Genomic DNA, 6,000 nt, shown 5'->3' on the forward strand with positions numbered 1-6,000 from the left:
AAAAATAAATAAGTCTTGGATAAATCTCATATTTTGATAGGATTATAGATGTATGGGACCATTCAACAAGTCCTATTCAATGGGGAATGTTTGCATTTAAAAACACAGGTCAAGAAAGCATAATAGGTGTGTTAAAAAACAAACATAAAGAATTCCTGCACCAGATTTTATGTTACGTAATTGTTGAAAATCCCCCAAAATATGTACATTTTGTGGTACTGTACATGTTAAAACTATCCAGTAACACTCGGTACATCTGGCTAATTAAAAAGAAAAAAAAGTTTTATTTAAATGACATCATTAGGACATGTTGATTAATCAATCATCAGCTACTGAGAAAACTGCTTTATTTTTGTAGTAGTATGGGATATTTTGTATGCATTTCCCCACGGACAGAGCAGCAAATACCATGACTGTTGATATACCAGTTGTGGTACACTCATTAAAATGGGGGGGGGGGGGGGGGGGGCAAGGTGGTTTGATCCTATGGTCAAGTACACGAAATGTTTAAAAAAGAAGGTAAAAACATATACAAGATATACAGAGCTGATACAAGTTAATTTTAAGAAAGAAATGTAAGTATTCAAAGCTGATATGAACTTAATAATAAACATTTTTAAAATTAATAAAATAAATAACAGTTGCATAAGTGAGGGATATTGTACAATAAATTTTAACAACATGAACAAAACATTTCTATAAAAATTATAATAAGTTGAAAATAATATAAACTTGAATGCAAACAGATCATAATGTACAATGTACATGGAATAAATATGTACATAAGTACATGTACCTATAAAAGCGCACACCATAAAAACACGAGCTGATCTTTTATGAGCTCGAGTATATGTATTAAAAATACATGTTAAGATCGCTGAAATCAAACACAAAATAACATCCTCTACTTCCATGCAACATGCACCAATTGAAAGGCCACCATTACAGTTGATATGTGCAGATTTGGCAACAAGACTTGCATTTACAGTATGATATAATTTATACACACTAAGGAATTTGAGCAGATTATTTTTATTAATCAGCCTTGTTTTCATGACTTACATTGTAAATGGTCACTGGCCTCTATGGTGTTGTGGTTAAGCCATCGGACATAAGGCTGGTAGGTACAGGGTTCGCAGCCCAGTATCGCTTCCGCCCAGAACAAGTTTTAACGACTCAATGGGTAGGTGTAAGACACTACACCCTCATTTCTCTCACTAACAACTAACAGCTAACTCACTGTCTTGGACAGACAGCTGAAGTGTGTGTCCAGGACAGCGTGCTTGAACCTTAATTGGATATAAGCATGAAAATAAGTTGAAATGAAAATGTAAGTTGTCAGACAAATTCTCCACATAATCTTTATCTGAAGAGATCGGTGGGAGAGTCTTTGGGTGTGTTTTTAGTACTTGAAATATAGCAGTTTAGTGTGATGAACAAATTGGTGCACTATTATTCGCTCCAGGAGCAGGCATCAAATTAAATACACATACAGTCTGGTACCCTGTGTAGTATGGAAGTTAAAATGAAGAACTAATCTTGTTGCCCACTTGGTCATTAATGTCTGGGTGTTGCGTACACATTTTGTATTAGTTGCTAAATAAATGACTTTATTCGCTTGCAAGGGGCGGGACGTAGCCCAGTGGTAAAGCATTTGCTTGATGTGCGGTTGGTCTAGGATCGATCCCTGTCGGTGGGCACATTGGGCTATTTCTCGTTCCAGCCTGGGCTCCACAACTGATTTAACAAAGGCTGTGGTATGTACTATCCTGTCTGTGGGATGGTGCATATAAAAGATCCCTTGCTGCTAATTGAAAAAAGTGTAGCCCATGAAGTGGTAACAGCGGGTTTCTCTCTCAATACCTGTGTGGTCCTTAACCATATAACTGTAAATGAAATGTGTTGAGTGCGTCGTTAAATAAAACATTTCCTTTATTCGCTTGCGACGTCATCTTCACTGGTCTTAGCTCTGTACATTTGCATGTAAAGATCGCTGAATTATATTGGAAATAATTGTCATATTTTACATTATTTGAAGGTGGGTAATAAATAAAATACCATACTTGTTTTTGCTAGATATAATTTTTACGAAACTCATGAACTTCCCGTGGTATCTGACATCATTTTCATTTTGTCAGATACTAATATTAAAAGTTCAGTTCCATAAAAATGATATCTAGTGAAAACCTGTATAGTATTCTATACTGGTGTCCCATTTTGTGATGATGATGGAAATTAAGCGTTAACACGTTATGTCACATGGTCTCAAATTAAATACATTATCATGTAACATCGTCTAACGTATTGTAATTCTAATTCATTCACACACTAAACCTGCCAGAGATATAAATGTGAGCCTAACTATTTTAAAACTGTAAAAAGCATGTACAGGTATGTCTGTGTAGGTGTACATGCATGTGCATTTCTGTATCTGCAAGAATGTGTGGGTTTTGTTTATTGAGTTCTGTGTGTATAATCATATCTAGAAAGTTTGTTTTGTTCAACGACACCACTAGTGCACATTGATATATTAATCATTGGCTAATGGATGTCAAATACTTGGCAATTTTGTCATACAGTCTAAGAGAGGAAACCTGCTACATTTTTATATTAGTACCAAGGGATCTTTTATATGCACCATCACATAGACAGGATAGCACATACCATGGCCTTTGATATACCAGTCGTGATGCACTGGCTGGAAAGAGAAAGTCCAATGGGTCCACCGATGGGGATCGATCCTAATCTGACTGCTCATTAAGCGAGTGCTTTACTACTAGGCTATATCCCACCCTAATTGTATCTAATATAATCGTATCCAGACGAATGCACGCATACAATGATGTACAATATTTCTAATATAATCGTATCCAGACGAATGCACACATACAATGATGTACAATATTTCTAATATAATTGTATCCAGATGAATGCATACATACAATGACGTACAATATTTCTAATATAATCGTATCCAGACGAATGCACACATACATTGACGTACAATATTTCTAATATAATCTCATATCTAGACGAATGCACACATACAATGATGTACAATATTTCTAATATAATCGTATCCAGACGAATGCACACATACAATGATGTACAATATTTCTAATATAATCATATCCACACGAATGCACACATACAATTATGTACAATATTTCTAATATAGATGAATGTACACATACAATGACGTACAATATTTCTAATATAATTGTATCCAGACGAATGCACACATACAATGACGTACAATATTTATAATATAATCGTATCCAGACGAATGCACACATACAATGACGATAATCGTATCCAGACGAATGCACACATACAATGACGTACAATATTTCTAATATAATCGTATCCAGACGAATGCACACATACAATGATGTACAATATTTCTAATATAATTGTATCCAGACGAATGCACACATACAATGACGTACAATATTTCTAATATAATTGTATCCAGACGAATGCACACATACAATGACGATAATCGTATCCAGACGAATGCACACATACAATGACGTACAATATTTCTAATATAATCGTATCCAGACGAATGCACACATACAATGATGTACAATATTTCTAATATAATCGTATCCAGACGAATGCACACATACAATGATGTACAATATTTCTAATATAATCGTATCCAGATGAATGCCCACATACAATGATGTACAGTATTTCTAATATAATCGTATCCAGACGAATGCACACATACAATGATGTACAATATTTCTAACATAATCTCGTATCTAGACGAATGCACACATACAATGATGTACAATATTTCTAATATAATCGTATCCAGACGAATGCACACATACAATGATGTACAATATTTCTAATATAATCGTATCCAGACGAATGCACACATACAATGATGTACAATATTTCTAATATAATCGTATCCAGACGAATGCCCACATACAATGATGTACAGTATTTCTAATATAATCGTATCGAGACGAATGCCCACATACAATGATGTACAATATTTCTAATATAAATTTCAGGGCAAGCAATATAAGCAGCATACAGATAAAAAACATTTCTGCATAGTAACTGGAATGGTTACCAAGTGACTGCATAAATAATATCACAGATTGTACAGCAATTTTTCAGTATGGTTTGAAAAGGAATATAAAAATATGAAAAAGATTCACACGTAAATACAACCGATGTGTACATGTATACATGTAGCTGCTGTAATTCTAAGACTAGGGTATAAAACACTTTATATACACGACATGTACTTGTGCTTAGCTATCAAGACTTCATTTATAAATATATATCTAGTCAGGCATTTTCTTACACCTGAAAACACATCAGTTGTTGGCTGTCCAATCATCTTGTATCAAATTACAGATGTGTTCTCTTTACACAACTCGTCAATGTTACTGTATGGCTGTCCAATCATCTTGTATCAAATTACAGATGTGTTCTCTTTACACAACTCGTCAATGTTACTGTATCGCTGTCCAATCATCTTGTATCAAATTACACATGTGTTCTCTTTACACAACTCGTTAATGTTACTGTATCGCTGTCCAATCATCTTGTATCAAATTACAGATGTGTTCTCTTTACACAACTTGTCAATGTTACTGTATCGCTGTCCAATCATCTTGTATCAAATTACAGATGTGTTCTCTTTACACAACTCGTCAATGTTACTGTGTTCTCTTTACACAACTCGTTAATGTTACTGTATCGCTGTCCAATCATCTTGTATCAAATTACAGATGTGTTCTCTTTACACAACTTGTCAATGTTACTGTATCGCTGTCCAATCATCTTGTATCAAATTACAGATGTGTTCTCTTTACACAACTCGTTAATGTTACTGTATCAGGAGAAGCTGATGGGTTAACATAATAATATTGCATCTGCAGTAAATAAATTTAAAAAAGGAATATTCATTCAGTGACACTCCAGAAAGAAGGGAAACCTGATACTGCTTGACAAACAACAGACAGGGCAGTAGGTTCTGGGTTCACACCCTGGTACCGGCTCCCACCCAGAGTGATTTTAACGGCTAAATGGGTGTACATATATGGCCACTACAGTGACGTTTCTCTCTTTACACAGCAACAACTAAAATAAATTGAAATAAAATGAAGTGAAGTGACCAGGGCAGTGTGCTTGAACCTTAATTGGATATAAGCACAATGATAAATTAAAATGAAATGAAGTGAATACACAATGGTTGTGTCCTCATTTCTGTTTGTATGGGGGAGGTAGACAGAAACACAAGATATACAGTATGAAAAACCCAAATGGGGACAAGTTAACATGCAACACGTTTGTTAATTCTGTCACAATAACTGTCCATCATTTCGGCAGCCATCAAGCTCTGTGGAATATGATTCTTCAATAATCTATGTTACAACTAATATCCATATTAAGAATAGCCCTTTAATATAAATACATTCTGACTATATGTATGTTATCATGATGATGAAGAGACTGACATACCTCGAGATAATTGTGGTTTGAGATAAAACAAAATAACTGTTTGTTAACATAATACATGTGATTGTTAAAATTATGCATTGGGACAGTTGTTTTTACATCAACATATCATGGGTTCAAGATAACAATGTGTTCTAACGATGTTTCCCTATTCATATACTTGCAGAAAAACACTTCCTATGCACCAAATAAAATTGTCCCAAAGCAAATGCAAAGTGTGTAAATGATTGAAATTTTACAAGATGATGGCGTCAACATATATGTAACTGTGCAAACTGTCTGATAATGTTTACAAATGACCAATAAATTAGGTGATAGTCCCACTTTGTTTTCCTATCTGTAAGGTTTAGTACACACCTATTTAATCTTACTATGGTAATAATGACCATTCTGACTGTGCAATAAAAAAAAATCATATGTTGGATATATATGTAATATAAAATTGCACAAGTGTAGTATGTGTTCAGTTGAATGACGTCATATCCCTAGCAATATACAAAGGTGGTATGT

This window comes from Gigantopelta aegis, chromosome 13 (genome assembly GCF_016097555.1).
Source record: "Gigantopelta aegis isolate Gae_Host chromosome 13, Gae_host_genome, whole genome shotgun sequence".
Classification (NCBI taxonomy): Eukaryota; Metazoa; Mollusca; class Gastropoda; order Neomphalida; family Peltospiridae; genus Gigantopelta; species Gigantopelta aegis.